Here is a 24021-nt window from a genome sequence, read left to right on the forward strand (position 1 = left end):
CTTCCTGCCTCTTTCATAAATGTGCACTGGCTCCTAGATGTTAAATTGTTCCCTGGGAAAGTGGTACAAATGTCTTTTCTCCATCTCATAGCCTGTGGAGGCTTGCTGAGAACAGAACTATAGACACTAGTTCTAGAAGGGTGTGTTTTGAGGTGAGTTTCTTAGCTGTCAGTGGACTCTCCAAAACTAAAGAGAGCACAGGGCTGTCCTAAAAATTTAAGGTTTTCATGCTCAAGATGAGACCAAATTTTACTTCGTCAAAAGACCTGCTTCTGTGCATGAAGTGAAAACATCTCCCAAAAATGATTCTTATATACTGAAGTGCCCCACATTATCAGTTTATGCCAATAAATTTATATGGTGGCTTTGGTCTACTATCTGGAATAAGTAACTTATCTGATATTGTTCCGTAGAGTGGTGAGAGACATATGGTCTTGTTCATGTGTTCACCCAGGCACACAGTTAATTTTTTTCACTCAAAATAGCACTGAAACGTACTTTTAAAATGGAGGGTATAAAGGAAAGGCACACATTGAAAAACTTCTGTTCTGCTCTCTATGAAGGAACATAGAGCAGCGTACAGCACAGGATGGTCTCAGTGCAGAAAGTATTTTATTGACAATACCAATTACCATGTTACCACATGAGTCACAAATGTCAGAAGCAGTTGACCATGACTCCTCATGGAAATATCTACCCATGCATCAGTACCTTTTTAAATGTTCATAGAAAATTATATAAACTTTGTCTCCCTCCCATTCAAGAATTATACAAAGAGCTTGTGGTTGCCCCTTACAACCGTCATTCCTCATTGCTTCCGGATTCTCCAGTGCTCCTTCCCTTTTCATGATGCTCTCATTCCCTCCCATCTATACTTCTACCTGACACGTTGGGTACAAGCCATATGGCAGGAAAGGAAGTCATATATTCAAATGCATCTCAGAAAGTGGATCTTCTCTTAATATGTCCCACAGAGATACATAGAATTGGATCGCTACAATGAACAGCTAAAATAAGCAGGATTTTGTTGGAAAGGAAGCAAATTATCAGGGCAGAGATGACCAGAATATCCAGTCTTTACCCTCTTGTCCAATCCCAAGTCTGCTGATCCCATTATTCTGATAAGTAACAAAAAGGAAAGTAAAAGAAAAAACAATATTATATCAGGCTTGAGGACAGGAACATGGCCATGTGACTTCATGTAGCCTTTTAAACCTCTAATCTTGGGTTTTCTTCCTTTAAATGGGGTCCAAGGGGATTGAAAGGTGGTTCAAAGGTAAAAGACACCAGCTGCTCTTCCAGGTAACCCAGTTCTGATACCTAACACTCGCTGCAACCATTTGTCAATACTGCTTCCAGGGAATCTGATTGATTCCCTCTTCTGGTCTCCACATGGACCATTCACATACATGGTACACAGATGTTCATGCAAAACATCAATACATATTTTTTAAATAAAAATAACAAAATGGTGTATAAGAGAAGAAATCTTGCCATCTGCTAGAAAGGAAAAAAAATGCAGAACTGAAAACGCTTTAGAGTGATGTAAGTGGGCTTTCTGTCTATGTGTTATTTTCATTGGTTAATAAAGAGACTGCCTTGGCCCTTTGATAGGACAGAAAATTAGGTAGGCAGAGTAAACAGAACAGAATGCTGGGAAGAAGGAAATTGAGGCAGATGCCATGGAGCCAGCCACCGGGTCAGACATGCTGAATCTTTTCCGGTAAGCCACCACCTCGTGATGCTACGCAGATAATTAGAAATGGGTTAATCAAGATGTGAGAGTTAGTCAGTAACTAACTCTCTAGAGATAATGGGCCAGGCAGTGTTTAAATGAATACAATTTGTGTGTTGTTATTTACAGGGCTAAGCTAGCCATGCAGGAGCTGGGCAGGACGAAAAACAGGCCTGCCTGCAGCTCCTCACTACATTAGAGTAAAGCACTTTGTGTTGTAAGACTCTATAAGGAAACAAGACAAGGTTGTTCTATCCCCAATCTACCTATCACATGGCATTCCTTTAAACACCTACGTCTATTCATCCTAGTTAGGCAGAGCACCAATCAATCACAGAAAGTCCAACTTTGTGAGTCAGTGATTGAAAGTGTGGTTTGAAAGGAACAACGATGATTCAAAGGCATCTGAACCAAAGAGTGCCCTGCTTAACTGACAGGCAGCTTAACAACTGAGGCGTCCCTTCCCAATTCCCTGACCCAGCAACAGCTTCTTGTCTGTATAACCTGGGCAGTGTGTCTGGTGGACCTTCCCATTACCCTGAAGTGATCTTAGCACCCCTTCCCCCAAGGGTTATATTAGCTGTGGTGAAACACCAAGACCCTTGGGAATAGGGTGATTTGAATGCTGGTCTCCAAGAAGTGAAACTGTTGGGAAGGATTAGAAAGTATGACTTTGTTACAGTAACTATGGCATTCTTTGGAGGAAATGTGTCTGTAGAGGGGAACTTTGGGGTTTCAAAAGCCCACACCGGGACCAGTCTCTCTCTCTCTCTCTCTCTCTCTCTCTCTCTCTCTCTCTCTCTCTCTCTCTCTCTCTCTCTGTCTCTCCTCTTGTAGACCAGAATGCATAGCTCTCAGATACTTCCCAGCACCATGTCTTCCTGCCTGCCACCACACTTTCCATCATGATAATAAAACATTAACCCTTAGAATGTGGAAGAAAACCCCCAGTTAATGGCTTACCTGTATAAGATTTGCCTTGGTCATAGTATCTCTTCATAGCAATAATAGCAATAGGACACTAAGACAAGGAAGAAAAGGTTTATTTGCCTTACAAGTCCACTGAGGGGAAACCAAGGAAGGAACTGAAAATGGGCAGGAATATAGAGCAAGGAACTGATACAAAGGTTAGGAAAGATTCCTGTTTAGTGTCTTCTTCATTCTTGAACTCATTGGTAGAGAAGACAACTACTTGAACAGAACACCTTTAACATAGGCACTAAGATCAACAATTAATAAATGGGACCTCATGAAACTGAAAAATTTCTGCATGACAAAGGACACTAATGTTTGAACAAAGTAGAAGCCTACAAAATGGGAAAATACTTTTTACCAAACCTACATCTGATAGAGCATTAATATATAAAATACATAAAGAACTCAAAGAACTAGATAAAAAAACAAATAATCCAATTTTAAAATGTGGTAAAGAACTAAACAGAATTCTTAATAAAGAAATCTCAAATGACAGATAAATTATTAAAGAAGTGTTCAAAATTCTTAGTCATCAAAGGGGTGAAAATCAAAATTATTTTGAGATTCCAGCTTACATCTTTCATAATGGCCAAGATCAATAATACAAATCACAGCTCATACTGGGGAGGATTTGGAGTTAGAAGAATACTGCTCTATTGCTGATAGAAGTTTTTTGACTATTGAAATAATTATGTTTTTTTCCTCAGAAAATTGGAAATCAATCCTCCTGAAGTTTCAGCTATAGCACTCTTGGTTATATACCCAAAGGGTACTTCATCCTACCTTTTGATCACTTGCTCAGTTGTGTTCATTGTTGCTCTACTCAAAACAGTAAGAAATTGGAAGCAGTTTAAATTTCTCATTGTTACTCCATTGTTCTCAGAAGAATAATGGATAACAATAATGTGATACATTACACTATGAAGAAAAATTCAGCCCTTAAAATATTAAATGATAAAATTTAGAGGCAAATGGATAGACTTAGATAAAAATCATCCTGAGTGAGGTAACCTAGGCATAGAAAAATAAATATTGTATTATTCACCTATGCCTGGATACAATGTTTTTAAATAGATGATAACCAGTCTATAATCTATAGACCCAGAATGGTTAGGCATAGTGATCAGTACTGGGGAGGATTTGGAGTTAGAGGAATACTGCTCAATTGCTGGTAGGAGTTCTTCGACTATTGAAATTAATATGTTTTTTTTCCTCAGAAAATTGGAAATTAATCCTCCTGAAGATGCAGCTATAGCAATCTTGGTTATATACCCAAAGGATACTTCATCCTACCCTTTGATCACTAGCAGATTCCAGGTCCAGAATTCTTTTGCCCATTAGGAAATCATTTAAGGGTTTGCACACATACACATAGTTCCATGGGAGTGGCTAGTACATATCAGGTGAATTCCTTAATGGAAAAATTAGGCAAGAAAGGAATTAAATCATTAGGAAATTCTAGAGGGAAAGGTTAGTGTGTTATATTACATTTTTGGTGGTTAGTAATGGGTTAAAATGTTTATTTTCAGTCAATTATGAATAAGACATGGATTATTTAAACCATCATGCCACATCTTTCTCCCAGAATGCATGGAAAATAACAGGTAACTAGGCAACCTATGTAAATAGTCAAGGAGATGCTGATGGTTCTTGATCATATAGCACATACACCAAACCATGCAGTTTTAATATGCCTAAGTCTGGAAATTTGCTCTGGATGATAGAAACAAAGACTGGACCCAGGCCTCTAAATTATCAGTTCTGGAGTATGATGTTATCAGTAGTTCTGGTCTTGGGGTAAATCCAGAGTAGCAACTGGGGAGGTGGTAATTCTGTGTCCTTGGACATTTATGAATATCTTCAACGGGATGCTTTTTGCCTGGACCATAAACTCTGACCAAATGCTTGCTGATAAAGATAATTGCAGGATTTCCATCCATTTGCATGCAAAATTCAAGATGTCATTGTTTTTACTGCTGAGTAAAACTCTAATGTATATATGTTCCACACCTTCTTTAACCATTCTTCTATTGAGGGGCACCTAGGTTGTTTCCAGGTTCTGGCTATTACAAATAGTGCTGCTATGAACATAGTTGAACAAATGCTTTTGTAGTATGATAGGGCATCTCTTGGGTATATTCCCAAGAGTGGAATTGCTGTGTCTTGAGGGAGGTTGACTCCCAGTTTCCTGAGAAACCGCCACACTGATTTCCACAGTGGCTGCACAAGTTTGCATTCCCACCAACAATGGATGAGTGTTCCCCTCTCTCCACATCCTCTCCAGTATAGGCTATCATTGGTGTTTTTGACTTTAGCTAATCTGACCAGTATAAGATGGTATCTCATAGTTGTTTTGATTTGCATTTCCCTGATCGCCATGAGTGAGGTAACCCAGACCCAAAAAGAGGAATATGGTATGTACTCACTCATAAGTGGATTCTAGCTATAATTAAAGGTCTTTGAGCCTATTATTCGTGATCCTAGAGAAGCTAAATAAGAAGGTGAACCTGAAGAAAATCATGTAGTTATCCTCCTGGAGATTGGAAGTAGACAAGAGTATGAGGCAACCTTGTGTGCATGGGGGTGGGGGGGTTGTTGGAAGGGGAGAGGTTTAGAGAGAAGGGAGAAGGGGAGGAATGGGGAAAGCTCGGGGGGATTGGGATGGGAAGAGGTAGGAAGGAGGGATATGGGAGCAGGGAAGTATATATCTCAACTAAGGGAGTCATTTTAGGGTTTACAAGAGACTTGATTCTAGAGGGGATCCCATGTCCAAGGAGAGATCCCCAGATTATTCTCTGGACAGAGGAGAGAGTGCCTGAACCGGCCTTGGCCCATAACCATACTGATGAATATTTTGCATATCACCATAGAACCTTCATCTGGCAATGGATGGAGATAGAGACAGAGACCCACATTGGAACACTGGACTTAACTCCCTAGGTCCAAACGAGAAGCAGAAGGAAAGAGAACGTGAGCAAGGAAGGCAAGACCAGAGGGAACCTTCACCCGTTGATGGATTGAGATTGAGACAGAGACCCACATTGGAGCATTGGACTGAGCCCCCAAGGTCTAAATGAGGAGCAGAAGGAGGGAGAACATGAACAAGAAAGGCAGGACCGTGAGGAGTGCGTTCACCCACTGATACAAGGGGACTGATCTAATGAGAGTTCACCAAGGCCAGTTGGACTGGGACTGAATGAGGACGTGATCCAACCAGATTCTCTGAATGTGGCCGGATTCTCTGAATGTGGCTGGCGCAGGGTCTTTCTGAAAAGCCATTGACAATGACACTGGGACTTGTTTCCTCTGCATATACTGGATTTTTGGGATCCAGTCTGTTTGGATACTCACCTTCCTGGACCTGGAGGGAGGGGGGAGGAACTTGAACTTCCCACGGGGCAGGAAACCCTGACTGCTCTGGGGGATGGAGAGGGAGGAGGAGAGGGAGTGGGGGGAGTGGGAGGGTGTTGGGAGGAGGGGCAGAAATGGAAACTTTTATAAATTAATAAACTTTTATAAATAAAAAAAGATAATTGCAGGAAGGCAGATTTCTGTACTTTCTTGAGGATAGAAATTGAGGGCTGGAGGTGGGAAACTGTTCTCACAGAAAAGTTCTGAACTGTGGGAATTAATTTCCAAATATATAACAGAAAAGATGTTAGGTACCACAAAAAAAATATGCAGCAAAGTACAGTCATTTTATTCACAAACCAATAATACTAAAAAGTATTGTCTTTTGATTAGTCTTTAGCAGATTCCTTGGTTCTGATAAGTTGCTTGTAAAAAGGTGGATGAGCAATTACTATATAATTTTGCAACCTATAGCCACAATCCTCTCCAAAACAACATAGTTAAATCTGTTACAGCAATACCCCACTTCTGGTATCAATTTTTGTCTTAGTTAAACTTAATGTTTCTATGAAGAAATATCATGACGAAACAACTTGTGGAAAAATGGTTTATTTATTTAGGGGTAGACTCACAAATCGATTTTCTCTGCTGGAATGGAGAACAGCCACCAAATCCCACAGCTGAAAAAGAGGACAGATGCATGCTTTACATCAGCGCCCAAGTGGATGGTTAATTAAAGGCTATTCGCTGTCGGATTTTCTATAGCACCTTCCCTCTTTTGTTTAAATAAGAGAATTCTAAGCCTAATACAAAATTTTATACATTAAGTACAAATATATTCAATAATTTTCCTATCGTAACTAGTTTAAGTCTTGTATAATAAATAACTTGGTCAAGTCATAAGAGAAAAGCAACTACAACTATCTAGTATTCAACCCTATCAAAGGTCTGAGAAGGGAAATAATATTACTTGAGTAAGCAGGAAGGACAATCAAACAACTTCCAAAAATGTACAACAAATGACAGAGACAACTGCCGACCTGGGCAATCACCCAAAGCCTCATTGTAGTGATGAAGCAAGCAGGCCTGCTTTTTGTCCTGCCCAATGCCGCCCAGCTAGTTTTACACCTGAAATAACAACACAAAAATTGTATTCATTTAAGCACCGCCTGGTCCATTAGCTCTAGCCTCTTATTGGCTAACTCTCACATCTTGATTAACCCATTTCTATTAATGTGTATAGCACCACGAGGTGGTGGCTCACCAAGTAGATTCTAACCTACGTCCATCTTGGGCCAAAGCTTCATCAGTTGCCTGAATCTGCTTCTTTCTCCCAGCATTCTGTTCTGTCTACTCAGCCCACCTAATTTTCTGCCCTATTAAAAGACCAAGGCGGTCTCTTTATTTAACCAATGAAAGCAACAGAAATACAGAAGGCCCTCCTACATCTCATTTCCACTATTGAAGCAACCAACTTTGGCTAAGGGCATAGAGTAACTGATAGACCATTTTCAGAGGCAGGAATTTTTTCAAAAACTGTCTTACTCTGCTTCAGAAAAATTTGACAGTCTTTTCCTTGTGTCCTGCTTATACATTTCTAGATACCATGTACCTGGTCAGTGGTTGAGGCATGGGCAGCTCTTTGCCCAAAGTCCAGTTTTGCTAAGAAGAAAACAAGCTCCAAGTGGAGTGTCTTTGGTGCTCAACATTCTATCAGGAGTAGGTCAGTGCTGCCAGGAGCAATAGTGTTTCACTTCAACAGAAACTTGAGTTATTTAAATGCCATATTCTACAGCTCTTTGAAGTGGTTGAAGATTCCCTATCTATGCAAAATACAATCTCTACGTATCTAAAGAACCTGATAAATCTAACTATATGTATGACAAACATAGATGACTATTGATCTACAATTCATAATGCCTATATAACTTAAAAACTAAGACTTCATATTAAAAGATTATGCAATAAAAAATATGCAACAAATGAGAACAATGACCTCAAAATGTAAACAATGCGTAAATATCTTGATCGGAGGTAAAAATGTACATTGCAATATGATAATATATCCTAAAATTTTATTAATATACAAAAATGTTTTAAGCAGAGGTAGAAGCATGCATGATGCAAAATAACAAAATAACTTTGCTAGGTATACAACTATTGTATACAAAAATAGGAGTATATTCAATATAATATAAGTTTGTATCAATATCAAAAAATCTATACCAATGTAGATTGCCTATAAATAATAACTTACAAGTATTCTCTTTATTACTCATGATTATTATTAGTGTGAGTAAGCTCACACGAATCTATCATCTCATCTAATTTTCACTTTTTTTAAAAGATCCCTGAGCCTACAAAATTTCCCCCCTGACCCGCAACCCTATACTAATTATAATCAACCCCTAAATGATATCTATAATTCTGGGGACAAACTTTGTTGGGGGAGGGGACATCATCTTCTAGAATTAATTCCAGCTGTCTTGAGGGCAATGTTCTTTCTATGGGATATTGTGAAAGGAAAATGATGATTAAGTTCCAAGATTACTGTCTGGTATAATTGCAAATAGTCTCTGGATATTCAGTAGGATTTTTCTGAGGTTCCTATTTGGAGTTCTGTCCAGAACATTGTAAAAAAAAAAAAAGTGCACCATTTCAGCTAACCAAGTTGGAACCATATTGAGTAGCTAGTACCCAAAAGAGGTCTTATAGTAGAGCTATCAGCATCATGAGGTCATATCAGCCAGGTGGAGTTGTTGCTGTGGAGTCTCATCTTTTACCTGGAATCTTCCAAGATTACCGAAAAAAAATTCAATGTTCATTATGAAAAACATAAACACTACTTATATAGACATATACAGATATTTGTATTAAATGAAAGATATGATAGAGACAAAAATAGGTGTGAAGAAACATAATTTTTTCCTAAATTCTTTCTCTAAACCTTTGCAATTGAAATGATGTTGTTTAATGAAATTCTGAGGCCTACAATATGCTTCTAATCAATAATTGATCAATTTCTGCACTACCTTGTGCCAGAGGACCTGGCAGATCCATATGGGGTCAGATGTGTGTTATGTATATAGGACAAAGCCTATTCCTGATTATGTCTTGCATTTGGATAAATAATGAAGTCAATTCTGTATCATCTGGTATAAATTCAGTGGTTTCAATATGCCAGACAACTCTTTCTGCATATTGCGAATCAGTAACTATATTACAAGGTTTTATAAAACCCTTAGGATCATGAGAATAGCATAAAATTCTGCCATCTAAACAGAATTATAAGGGCTTTGTTCTGCCTTACTTAATTCTTCTGATTTGTAACCTGCCATCCCTGATTTATTTGCATCAGTATAAAATGTACAAACTCCAGTTATTGGAGCATAATGTACAATTAGGGGAAGAATCCAAGATATTCTCTTTATAAAGTTAGGTTGACCACTTTTGGGATAATTGCTATTAATTTCTTTTAAAAAATTAGCACAAACTCTTTGCCATGGTGGATTGTCTTCCCATAACTTTTTTATTTCATCAGTAGTGAGAGGCACTATAATCTCTGCTGAGTCTATACCTGCTAGTTGACAAAGTCTCAATTTACCTTTTATAATTAATTTAGAGACTTTTTTTACATAAGCTTTTATTCTTGTACTTGGTTTATGTGGTAAAAGATCCATTCTAAGATAATTTTGTCCCTCTGCATTAAAATTCTTCTAGGAGATATTCTACAAGGCAATATGACTAAAATATAATTAAGATTTCACCCTATCCACATGTGCCTAATGTAATTTCTCCTCAACAATCGTCAATTCATTTTCTGCTTCAGCTGTTAATTCTCTGGGATTATTCAAGTCTTTATCACCATTAAAGGTTTTGCTTAAAAGAATTATTAGATCAGGTGTTATATCAGCAGCCAGTACTAGACTGGAAATGTCTCCTAACAATCTTTAAAAGTCATTAAGAGTCTGACACTGGTTTCAATATGCCAGAAAACTCTTTCTGTATATTGTGAATCAGTAACTATAAAGTAATCTCCTAATTTGTGCCTTTTGTGTTCTAATTTTCTGCAAATATATTTTATAACCTAGGTAATTTACAGAATCTCCTCTCTGTATTATTTCAGGAGCAATTTGTAATCCCCATTTTGGCAAAACTTTCTTTTTTTTGAAGTAAAGAAATGCTTTACTTCTTCAAGCATTTTTTCTAAAGTTTGAATCAGATATCAAAATGCCATCCATGTAATGGTAAATTATAGACTTTTGAAATTGCTTACATATTATTTCCAATGGCTGACTTACAAAGTATTGGCACAGAGTGGGGCTATTGAGCGTTTCTTGTTGGAGGAAAGTATATTGATATTGCCTAGGAGGCTGAGAATTATTATAAGTAGGCACTGTGATGGCAAATTTTTCTCTATCCTTTTCTTGTAATAATACAGTGAAGAAGCAATATTTCAAATCAATAACTATAAGAGGCCATCCTTTTGGTAATAGAGAAGGCAGAGAAATTTCAGATTGTAGAGTGCTCATAGGCTAAATTACCTTATTGGCAGCTCTTAGATAAAATGGAAACCATTACCCATTTACCAGATTTTTTTTTAACAATTACAGGGGAATTTCAAGGGCTGGTTGATTCTTCAATATGGGAGTATCTAGTTGCTCTTGTACCAGCTGTTCTAAAGCCTGCAGCTTTTTTTCTGTTAATGGTCATTTCTTAACTCATATTGGTTTCTCAGTTAACCATTTTAAATATAGGGCTGTTGGTACCTCTAAAGGTTTGCTAGTTGCTTTATGTTCTTGTATGCATGAATGGCTGATGACCTTTGTGTATAGTAATATAATATCCTTTCCAGAATTATGAGTTCTTGGGACAACAAGAATGTTAATCTGGTTACTCCAATGCTGTAGCAGGTCACAACCCCATAAATGTACTGCAATATTGGCCACATATGGCCTCAGCTTCCCACTATGACCTTCTGGCCCAATGTAGCCAACCCATCTCATGCTTGTTTAACTTGAAATAAGGTTCCAATTCCTAGTAATTGAGCATCTGCCTCTTGAAGAGGCCAATTTGAATGCCAAGATTCTGGAATAATGATATTCACATTGGTCACTGTGTCTATCAAGCCAACGATTACAATGTCATTTACACACACTCTTAGCTTTGGTCTTTGATCATTTATAGAAGTTTGCCAGAATATACATTTTCTATTTCCCATTGGAATTTTTGATTTATCTTCTACGTTTATGTCATCATCTCGAACAGTAAAGTTTTTACAGAATGTACTGGATTTTTAATTTTCCTGGTGAGACATGTCCTCCACAGTGACTGGGATGACTGGGCCACTTTTGGCTTGGGGGACTGCAAGAAGCCCCTCAAGAAGTTTCCCTATGATATCAGGTAGGTTTGTCTGTCTTTTGTTGATCTGCATTCATTGGTCCATTGTCGGCCTTTGTCATACGTTCTACATATTCCTGAAGGCTGAGTCCTCCTATTTTTGTCATTCCCAGAGGAGATATTATTCACAGAAATTCTTTGTCTACAATTCCTTCTCAGATGTTCTATTCTACCACAATTAAAACATTTGGCATTTTGTTGTCTCCTCATTCCTTTGGAAAGCATACAGATTGCCACCCTGGAGAGATAATCTATCTGCTAACCTAGCATAACTTTTTAACAAATTTTGGTTGTCAAATTCAACAGTATGAATTCTTTCAGATAAGTTCTCAGTACCCTTAGATATGGATTCAATTTTGTCTGTCACATTAATGTTATCCTCTTTAATAGTATCTTTTTTTTCAGGTAACTTTTGATTTTTTGAAGGTATTAATCCTGTCGACTATTGTTCATTATTAGTCTATAAAACTGTATCATTCCTAAAAGTGCCACATTCTTTCTTAATGATGCAATATGAATAAAAAACTAAGTCCCAATACCCAATAAACTGAAGTATCTCCATAATCATATAAGCCTTGCAGAATACAATCCATAGTATTAGCAAAAATGTACTAAAAGTTTCAATATTAATTATTCTGCCATATTGATTTATTAATTACCTGTTATGAGATCCAGTAAATTGTTTTAGGTGTAATAATCTTCATTGTCCAGCAGATGTCATGGTTGCAGAGTCGTGACTAGCAGCAAGGCAACCAGAGTTTGACAGGAACGATCCTGAGCTGCTTTAGTTTCCAGCCATGGTACTGATTAAATACTGAGAAATGTGCTTTGCCTGACAAATTAAAAGCAATTAAATCAATTCCATACATACATAGAGCAAGAAACCCAGAACTTGCAAGCAGGGAACACAAACCAGAAGTTACACAAGTCACTACGTGGAAAGGAATTGCACCAGAGAACTGCACTGGGGAATGTAGCAGTTGTTGTGCATGCTTTGGAAATTTCCAAGTTGCCACACTCAGTGAGTTCCACTGAGGCGGCAATCAAAAAAAAAAAAAAAAACAAACCAAGCCAACAGACTTTCTTGGACCAGCTATTTATTTATGCATAGGCTCACAAATCAATATCCTCTACTGAATGGAGAACAGCAACCAAATACCGCAAAGGGAAAAGAGGCAAGAAGAAAGCTTTATGTTGGCATAAATAGTCTAAGAGGCCACACCCAAGTGGGCAGTTACTTAAAAGCTACTGGCTGTAGGATTTCCTACAGCAAGGGAAGCCAAGAAAAGAACTCAGACCAGGCAGGAATATTGGGGCAGAAGCTCATGGAAAGACCATGAATAATTCTGCTTAGTGCTGGTTGAGCCTGTCCAGAATGGGACACAAATTTTATATTAAAGGAAAAGTGCTGCAGGTGAAAAAGAAAAGATCAAGGGTGAGTTTGTAGGTCAGAGAAGCTAGAATGGGTAGGTTGTCATGAATCAGTGAATATTTGGTGGGTATAGAATGATTGTGAAGCCATGGTCATCCCACCAGGGAACCTATCTTTTATAAAACTATACTGAGAAAGACGAACTATCTGATGGAATCATGCAATTGTACACAGATTAAAGCATAAATTATAATGTCTGAGTTATAAGTTATATAGGAATATTAAGAAGATGATCAGTTTTTACACTAAAACAGTCAGAGAACTGGCAGATTTTACATGAAATTTCTTTAAGAATTAAGAAATATATAGCCCTAAGGACCTAGAGGACTGGGTATTGGTGTGACATGACTATTACGATGTTGAATCACAGTAGCAGTACAACTACATGAAACTCTCAGCAGGTGTGATCATTAGTTTTTCTGTCAACTTGACACAAGATAGAGTCAAATAAAATGACAAAACTCAATTGAGACACTGCCTCCATAAAACTGAGTTGTAGGCAACACTGTAGGATATTTTCTTAATTAAAGACTAATGGGAGTTGGCCCAAGCTGGTAGGTGGTACCAGCCATGGAATGGTGGTCCTGGGTACTAACAGAGAACATATCAGTTCCCTGCAGAATGCATTAGTCCTACAAATAGTCACTTATTGATGTCTTCTATGACTTTGTGCCAACTGAGAGTAAAAATATGCACTGAGTCTCATATCCTTGCCATAAAGGGCTGAGAAATGTCTGCTGGAGAGTGACCGCATAGCATGTGTGCATGTGTACATGTTTGTGTGGACAATACTCTGTCTAACAGGCATGAGCCCCTTTTCAAAATGCTGCCATGCTGTTCTGGCCTTAAGAGCTCCATTAATAAAGCCCTTACCTGTGAGTCAGTTTGTCTAAATGATTCTTTCTTGAACTTACCACCTCTCCTCTCAATTTCTAAGATCTATTACATTCTAAATCACTTCTCTGAAAACTCCAACACTACATTGTATCTTAAATTCTGTTTCATCACCACCAACAACAGTCCCATTAAAAATCTTATTATGAGCATATATGTATTGTGCAGATTATTGGATTGTATTACGTTTTCATGTACACAAACCACATACCTTTCTCACATCCTTCACAAATTCTAGTTTGCGTTCTGCTACTGTGATAAACACCATGGCCAAAAGTAGCATAGGGGAAGAAAGGGGTGGTTTCAGCTCCCACTGGCAGACGACAGGCTCTCATTGAGGAGTCAGGAACTCCAGAAGGAACTGAAACAGAAGCCCTGACAGAAAGCTGCTTCCTGGATTCCCCTCTCTCTGTCACTCGGCTAGCGTTATTCTATTACTCAGAGCTGCCAGTTGATCTAAAGTGCTCTCCCTCGCCCGCCCCTCTCTCCCCTTTTCCCTGGCCTGCAGTTGGTGCATTTGGAATGGGAGTGTTGAAATGCCTACAAGGGGGTGTAAAGGAAAACAGGAATCCACATGTTCCCACAATTCTACAGCAGGAGATGAAGAGGGAAAGTCTAGATTGTCTTGAAACAATAAGTGAATTTGTGTTATTGTGTCATCTTCATGATCATCTTCTCCCCAATTAGCCCTACAGCATCTTCTCATAGATAACGAATCATTGTCCTGGACAACACAAGCATTGCAGCTACCCGTGGAAAAGTGAATTCATTTATTTCTGATGCAATTTGCAATGATCACTAAGAATCGAACCCTGATGAGACAAGAGACTGAGAGACCTCATTGATGTTTTCCTTAAGAAAATGTGCTCCTTCTGGACACCTTAGTCTTTTTCCTCACTGCCGTGCACAGTGTGACCTGTTTGTATTGATTCTATGTCCTCTCCTGGCTCTGTCCTTATTCTTACCTCTCAGTCATGATACCAAATCTTCCTTTTGCCAATAGTGTTCTGTGTCCCAAATTTCCCTTTTCTATAACATTCAGATCAAGTGCTACATCTGAAAGACATTTTTTCACTACTCCATGATTATGGACTGATGAATCAATGTCTATTGCTGTAAAGAGACCACACACCAGAGGAAACTCTTACAAAATAATGTATTTAGTTGGGACCTTGCTTACAGTTTACAGGGTTAGCCCATGACTACCATATGTGGCATGAGGAGAGAGTACCTGGGCTGCTTGAATGACATGTGTTTGTTCACACTGATATTCATAGACTGTTAATAAAGATTAATTTGAATAAGGGAGCATTGTTAGTGATTAACTGATCCTAATTAGCCATAAAATTTTTGGAGTACCCAGGAAACATACAGAGAGAGACACAGGAAGTGGTAGGAAAGGGCTTAGAAAGATTTACTGGACCATTTGGATCAGCAAAGGAGAGAAGAGGTCCCTGGTTGATTCCTTCCCCACTGCTTCTCTGGTCAATCAGGTTTTTACCCAGATATTTGACTCCGGAGATATTATTACTAATAGCCAATTTAGATAAGCTCTTCATCTGACATCCAACACAAGACAAGAGATCACGTGACAGCCTCTTGCTACCGGCATTGCAGTCACTTGAGTCACTGGCTCACAGCTTGCTCCATCATTAAGGTGGTCCTCGTACCCTCTCCTCAAGCCATATAATTTTCTCCTGCCCCTTACCGTCCTATGTCTGCTTTTCAGGAGGCTGCCTCCCTCTCCCTATGGGTTACAGGCTTTCCCTGGATGCTCTTGCTGGGTCAACTCAACACACAGTTGCACACATTCGTGCTTCTACCACTGTACATCCTCAGCCTACTTCTACACCAAGCATCTTCAGGTGCCCTCAGCCCAGCCCGTGCAGTGCAGCAGCAGCCCACTGAGACCCTCGAGCCTACCTTACTTAGTCTGACAGCCTTGACACCCCCCACCCCACCAAGCACAGCTCCTGAAGCGGGCTACCCCCCAGCCACCATGACCAGACATAGCCATAGTATCTTCTGAGGAAAAAGTGAATAGCTATCAGATCTAGTGAGACACCTGGGAAATATTAAGGAAGAATCTTGGTTTTATATATACAATATTTATACATAAAATGTATTTATTTTTGTGTTTGTTAATGTATTTATATATAATATTTGTATGCATGATATATTATATGTTATATATCATATGCAAATGTTATATTGCTATATTATGCATTTACTATATTATAAATTTTATATATGATAATTGTAATATGAAATTCTATATAATATATTTTTATCACATTAAGAATTGGGAATATTATAATGCAGGGATTTAGGACTCTGTATTGTTCCATAATAGAGAGTTGGAAATGGAAAAAGTAAATGAAGGGATAACCAAATTAACTGGGTTTGACATAATGCAGATATAATTATTATCAATTTGGCAATTCAGATTTTATCCTTAAAAAAGTGATTTGATATTTGTAAGAAATATGAGGAATTGACTGATAAGATACAAGCCTTAAAAGACATACCAATGAAACTAAGAAAAGTATCCACACAGAGACAGAGGAATTTTGATCAGAACTTACCTCAGTATTGCATGATGAAATTCAAGAGGAGCAGCTCAAGGTTTTGAGACTATCAGCTTTAATCTATCCAGTTACCTTGTCAGAATGACCACGAGATGTAAGTTACCTCCACATCTATGCAGAAGTTAACCAAAATCCTGTTGAAATGTTAGATTTGAGAAGATTCAAGGAGGCAGTCATTCCACATGGTATGCAATCACCTCATGTAGAGCAGGTGACAAATTCGTAGTCAATTTGAGACACAATTTTTCCAAGACTGGAAAGATTTAGCCTTAACTATATTGGATGTTAGACATCAGTTATCAAAGAAAACATGGTGGAAAGAGAAGGCTAGGGTCATAGAAACATGAAATAGGGCTAGAGGAATTAATTTTTCCAAAGATCACATTCTCAGTGAAGGTCAAAATACAGATTTGCAAAGACAGTTTTGATTTGATGATCACACATGCTCAGCTCTGTGGTCTATAGCAGCTTTTAATGCTTGTGACAGGGTTGAAGAATCATGAAAGAAACTGAGTTATTTACTTAAATTATTCAAGGCTCAAAAGGAGCCTTCACGGATTTTTTGAAAGGATTGACTTCAATTGTAAATAGAATAATATCAGATTCAAAAGTTAGACAAACATTAATGGAATCTTTGACTTTTAAAAATGCTAATTCAAAATGTGCAAGTTGAGCACATGCCCTTGTGGTATGATTGGGCATCCTTTGTGCATATACACAAATTAGTATTACTGAGTCTTGTGGTAGGTTTTTTCCTAATTTTCTGAGAAATCGTTATATTGATATCCAAAGGAGCTGTACCAGTTTGCTCTCACACCAGCAATAGAGGAGTGTTTCCTTTACCCCACATGCTCTCCAGCATAAGTTGTCATCATGTTTTTGATCTTAGCCATTCTGAAAGTTTAAGATGGAATCTCAGAGTTGCTATGATTTGCATTTCTCTGTTGATTAAGGATGTTGAAAACATTTTTTTAGGTGTGTTTCAGTCATTTTACATCCATCAGTTGAGAGTTCTCTGTTTAGGTCTGTACGCTATTTTTTATTGGTTTATTTGGTCTTTTGACAAACAATTTCTTAAGTTCTTTATGTATTTTGGAGATCAGTCCTCTGTCAGATGTGGGATTGGTGAAGATCTTTTCCCATTGTGTAGGCTGCTGTTTTCTCTTGTTGACCAAGTCCTTTGCTTTACAGAAGCTTCTCAGTTACAGAAGGTCCCATTTATTAATTATTTCTATCAGTGTTTGTGCTAATTGGGTTATATTTAGGATGTGGTCTCCTGTGCCAATGCATTCAAATGTTTAGTAGTGTTTCTTTTACATATGAGGGTGACCTTGTATTTGGGGCATGGATGTTCAATATTGATATTTCATCTTGATGGATTTTTCCTGTGACTAATATGAAATTCTATTTTTTGTCTCATTTGATTAATTTTAGTTTAAGTCTATTTTTTTAGATACTAGAATAGCTACACCAGTTTATTTCTAAGGTCAAAGGATTGAAAAATTTTTCCCAATCTTTTACCCTGAGGCAAAGTCTGTCTTTGAGGTTGAGGTGTGTTTCTTGTGTGCAGCAGAAGGGTGGATTCTGTTTTCCTATCCAATCTGTTAGCCTGGTTCCTTTTATAGGTGAGTTGAGTCCATTTATATTAAGGGATATTAATAACCAGTTATTGCTAGTTCCTGTTATTTTAGTTTTCATCGTTGGTAATGCTATTGAGTAGGTTTTTCCCTTCTTTGTGATTTGTTGCTGTGAGATCATCTATTGTCTGTGTTTTCATGGATGTAGGTGAATTTCTTGGGTTGTAGTTTTCCTGAAAGGCTGGGCATGAATCTGGGATCTCCAAGGGAGTAGGCAGGTACCAGAGATCTCTGTGGGTCCAGGTGTGAGTCTTAGACTTTAGAGGGAGTAGGCCTGATCCAGGACCATAGTGAGTCCAGGCATTGGCCTGGAATATTAAAGGGAATAGGCAGGAACCAGAAATCTCTGTGGGTCCAAGCATGACTCTGGGACCTCTGAGGGAGTAAGCCAGAGTCAGGTCCTCTGCGGGTCTGGGCACAGCCAAGCTTGAGAACTCTGGAGAAGTAGACCAGAGCCAGGATCCTTTACAGGATCAACACCAAGCCAGAGACCTCTGCAGGAACAGATCTAGACCAGGGACATTTTAAAAATTAGGTCTGAGCCAACAACCTAGGAGAGAACAGGCCTGAGACAGTAAACTCCAAGGGAGTGAAACAAAGCCCAGGAGCACTGAGTACCCTCGAGGAATAGGAAGTGACCCACAGAACAACTAGAACCATGGCACTGACTGTACCATGAGGAACAACCTTCTGAGCCTTGGATTCACTGACACCTAGAACATTAATCAACAGAATTACAGACAGTCCCAACTACACCTATTAGAAGAAAGAAATGAGTAGAAAAGTTAAGAACTCATGAAACACCACAAAGAAAAACACAACACCAGTATAACCTAAAGACCTTACCACAGCTAGACTTGAACAACCACATATAGATGAAGCAGAAAAAATGGCCTAAAATAATGGTTTCATCAGAATGTTTGAAACTCATAAAGAGGAAATGAGAAATTCCTTCAAAAAAAAAAGGAGGAAAAGACAAACAAAAATTGGAAGACATCAGCAACCAAAATGCACCTCAACCAAAGAATGGATAAGAAAACTGTGGCACATTTACACAATCGAGAGTACTACACAGCAGAAGAACAGAACTACATCTTGAATTTTTACAGACAAATAAATGAAGCTAGAAAACATCATTTTGAGTGAGGTAGCCCAGACCCAGAAAGACAATTATCACATGTACTTACTCAAAAGTTGTTTTTAAACATAAAGCTAAGAAAACCAGCCCACAAATCATAATCTCAGAAACCTAGACAACAATGAGGACCCTAAGAGAGACATACATGGATCTAATCGACATGGTAGTAGAAAAAGACAAGATCTCTTGAGTAAATTTGGAGCATGGGACCTTAGAGAGGGCTGAAGAGAAGGGGAGAGGCAGTCCAGGGAGCAGAGAAAAATGTAGAGCACAATAAAAATCACTAAAAAATAAAAATAAATAACAATAGAAGTAGAAACAAGAAAAAAAGAATATTTTCTATTGCAAACACAAATATTCTTTTTAATGATACAATGAAACAGAGACCCTAAAACCTAACACTGCACTTTAGTGATACTAGTTTTATCTTGTAATATTACGATTGGTACACCAAGCTAGACGTTAAAATATCAAATCACAGCTTTATTTACAATAAAAATATTTTATTAATTATCTCTTATAACACAGACAAGATACATATCAAAACAGACAACATATATGACTTTATAGAGACAAAAGCCCAGAAATTATATAAAGTGAGCTCTACTCACAGGCTGATTCTAAAATTAATCTTTCAAATTCACCTCTTAAGTTTGTCAAGCAGAAAGCATTTTAGTAATTACATTCCTTCCATTTGTTTTCCTGAGATAGAATATTTTGGTCCTCTGAAACACCGACATAGAGTAGATAACAATTTGTTTTGCCTGATACTTCCATAGGATGAAGTTTGTTATAATAGGGTAGGCACTGCACCAGAAGAATGAGACTCATTCACTGGGCAATATGAAGGCAGTCAGACCATACCTCATCTTCACACAGAAAGCTGAGAGAGAAAATGGCAAGGGGGGTCATGCTGAATTTATACAAATCCAACTACAGCAACTTACTTGTTCTAGCAAGGGTTCGTCTCTTAAAGGACTCCTGAAGGAGTCAAAGCATTCATACAGACACACACACAGACACGGACACACACACACAAACATATACACATACACACACACACACACACACAGAGAGAGAGAGAGAGAGAAAGAGAGAGAGAGAGAGAGAGAGAGAGAGAGAGAGAGAGAGAGAGAGAGAGAGAGAGAGAGAGAGAAGTTGGGTCAAGTATGCCAAGAATAGCAATTTTAACAATATTTTCAAAAATAAAAGCAGAAACGCAGTGACTAGAGTGTTGCTGTAACTCAGGAGTTCCAAAACAGGGAAAAACAATACTTTCTATGGTTACACAAATGTCAGTAGAGATTTCTTCAATGGCTTGTGAATTGATATTCCTGTAAAGAACTTTCCTCTCTGCCTCTTCTGCAAGGCTGATTAGCTGACTATTTAGTTGTGGTGAGATTAAAGTGCTCCAGGGCCGGGGCAAGATACAAATGAACTTTAGTGCCTTTCATAGTCACCAATAACCTACCTCACTCAGAGTGATGTTTTCTAGCTTTTTCCAGTGGCTTGAAAAATTCAAGATGTTATTATTTTTTTCTTCTGTGTAGTATCCCATTGTGTAAATGTAGCACATTTTCCTTCTTCATTTTTCCTTATTCATTTTCAGCATACATACATAGATGTAATCTACATGGGAAGTAGAAAAATACAATATCTCCTGAGTAAATTAAGAACATGGGGATCTTGGGGAAGGGTTGAAGGGGAGGGGAGAGGCAGGGAATGGAGCAGAGAAAAATGTAGAGCTCAATAAAAATCAACAACAACAAAATACCTCTAACATCAGCAGGAGATTAGTCCATAGATGGATTTCATTGGAGGGTGCGTTCTAGTTGGAAGAGGTAGGTCACTGGAGTATCTTTGAAGAATACACTTGTCCCCAGTTTATTCCCCATCTGGGTCCTGGCTGCACTTCAGTATTGCTCTCCCTGTGTAATGTTCTGCCTTGTCATAGGCCAGACACAGAAGTGCCTATATCCTGAAACTTCTGAACTCATGTGCTGAAATAAATAAATGTTTCATGTCATGAAACGTTTTTACAAATGTGATAAGAGTTATGGGTGAAAAATGCAGTCACTGTAGCACATTCAAGACAATTATCTTTGGCCAAAGGTGAAGGGTAGTGATAACATTGCTTCCATGTAGTAAAGAAAATTCAGGCTCCCTACATTTTTTTAGATGGGATCTTTTTCTGTCCTTGAACTCATCAAGTATACAAGACTGTCTGTCCAGTGAGACACAGCAATCATTCTGTCTCTGCCTTCCCTGTACTCTAAGATTAGAAGTGCATGTCACTAGATCCAAATATTTTTCCTGAATTCTGAGAATCAAACTCAGACCCTTATGTTACTATGGCTATCGATTCACTGACTGAGATTTCTTCATAATCAAACTTTTTTCTTTAGGGATGCAAAATGTATATTATTTTTCTATATTTATTCATAGATATGCTGCCTACATTTCTACTCTTATATATGGTAGAGTTTATTTTGACCAACAATGTCTATGACTATGCAGGAAATATGGCAGCGGGAGGCCTGAGCTGAAACTGAGACATCACATTTCAACTGTAAACAAAAGCAAAGGAGAACCAGAAGCAGAGCCATGAGAAAAACCCTCAAATCCAACCCCTGTGACATTCTTCCTCCAGTGAGGCTCTGTCTCAAAAAAGTTCAATGGCTTCCCAAATTACACCACCATCTAGGACTAAGTGTTTAAAACCTAGAGCCTGTGCAACACGTTTAATCTTCCTCATTTGCACCTTTGGCTCCTTTAGGTGCATGGCTATGCTATGATGCAAAACGCATTTGGTATAACTTTGGAAGTTCCTAGAGTCTTCAACAGTCTTAATACTGTTCAAAAATCCAGTGTCTTCTGAGGTTCCAGGCAATCTCTTATCTTTGGCTCACTATGATCCCCCCAAATTTATATAGGTCTAGCATACGGTGGCAGATAATATACATTCCCATTCATTCCAGTAGTGAAGAATGGAGGTATAGCAAGGAAATAGAAGCAAAGGAAGGCTGAAACCTAAAAAGTCAAATACCAAATCTTGTAAGCCGATGGCTCATGTCTAGAAATTTATTTTCATGGACTAAAAGGTTTCCAAACCTGTACCTTTGCTGCCTGCAACATAAATCTCTCTCTAGGGCTTTTTTATATGCATCCTCCTTTGCAGGGGTCTCCTTCTCCAACATCTTGGGGATTCTATTTCAACCCAGTCTCCACTTCAAAAAATTTCTGTAATTGCCTTTTATAGCCTTCCAATGAAAACTCTACTGTTAGAATTTACCTTGGCTCAGTAGCTCTTTGAATCTCCAAACAAAGAATCATCATGCCCCCTTTACTTTTGCATCTCCCTTATCCCCAAAGCAGGAGGATAGCACTGGAAAGTTCAGCTGCCATTTTGTGATGACCTTTTGGCCCTTTCAATCACATATGCAATGGGCTTTTGTTTTTCAAAGGCAGGAGATTTGTCTCTGTGGACATTCTCTTCCACAAATTAGAAACTTATCTGGGTGGGGTCTTCATGTTAGGGGATCTTTTCCATTTTTCAGAGAAGAACAGTTGGCCTCTCTTTAATTTCAGTAAACGCTTTAACCATGACTGGCATTTGTCCACTAAGGGCTTAGGGGAAACAGTAGGCTTTTTATTTCTCTTTTTCTTTCCAAAGTCTTTTTTTTTAATTTTATTCTACACATTTGACATTTTTAGTTTTAGAAGTAATGGTAAGGAGTAATTGCCATGCCACAGCATCAATGTTAAGCTTTTTAAAAATTTTCTCTTCCTAAGATATTAGTCCATTGCTTTTCAATTCAGCCTTCTGAAAATTCTTAGAGGAAGGGCAGAAGGACACCAGATTCAAAATTAAAATGTCACATGAGTGGCCTACAACTCAGTTGCTAATGAAGTCCTTACTTTCTTTTGAAGCCTCATGATCTTTGCCTACACTACTATGTTTCAGGCTGCTAACAGAATGGCCCCTTAAGCTCTGCTAACAGCCGAGAATCACTATAAGGCAGTGTTGCAATATGTATCACATTCAAAAGCAAATAAAATAAAGCCTAACATGCTCAGATTCATCGAAGCAGCAGCCCCATTTTTGTACCAATCTCTGTATTAGTTATTCTTCTATGACTAGATCAAATTCCATGACCAAAGGCAACTTATAGAAGGAAGAGTTTCTTCAGTTTATAATTCCAAGAAGAGTTTCCGTAAGTGTCAGGCAGGCCTGGCAACAGATATACAGAGTAAAGAACTAAAAAATAGAAAAAAAATCACATATCAAGTAAATAAAGGAAGCAGAGAGAAATGGCTTCCTTTGTTACCTTGAAGGCAAATTCCATAATGACTTTCTTCAATACCCATCAACTTCTCTGAAGTAATTGGTGTTACCAGAAGAGGATATGTCTTACGATCAAGAAAAGACTGAGATCTTAAAACATTTTAAATGCCATATTCTGTAGGTCTTTGAAAAAATTTGAAGTATGCCTAACCATCTGAAATATATCTCTATAAATCTTGGAAACCTAACTAACATGACTACAGTTTGATTATTATAGATGATTATATATTAATCTGTCATTTTGATTATATATTACCTTTTCAAATGACCTACACAAACGCAATACCTTAAACAAGAGCAGAAATGTATATACACTATATATATATATATATATTGTTTCAAATTAATTTTATAGCAATAGACCAAGATCCATATCAATACAAAGTATTCACCTCTATATCATGCCCACCCTATAAATTAAAACAAACATATATAAATAATCATTTTGGGAATTTGGGCATTGTTTTCTCCAAACTGTTTCCTTCTCTTTTTTGAATAGATTATTTTTAAGGTCCATGAAGACCTT

General features: G+C 38.0%; 1 long non-coding RNA gene across 1 annotated transcript; it reads right to left on the bottom strand.

The window, feature by feature from the left end:
* Positions 1-16373: 16373 nt before the first annotated feature.
* LOC148122748 (uncharacterized) lies at positions 16374-23565 on the bottom strand. Its single transcript, XR_015737374.1, has 3 exons — positions 23479-23565; positions 20622-20779; positions 16374-16509 (listed from the first exon to the last, which is right to left on the bottom strand). It is a non-coding gene; the product is annotated as an uncharacterized LOC148122748 (long non-coding RNA).
* Between the last annotated feature and the right edge of the window lie 456 nt (positions 23566-24021).

The sequence above is a fragment of the Myodes glareolus genome, chromosome 3 (genome assembly GCF_982192425.1).
Source record: "Myodes glareolus chromosome 3, mMyoGla1.1, whole genome shotgun sequence".
In the NCBI taxonomy this organism is placed as follows: Eukaryota; Metazoa; Chordata; class Mammalia; order Rodentia; family Cricetidae; genus Myodes; species Myodes glareolus.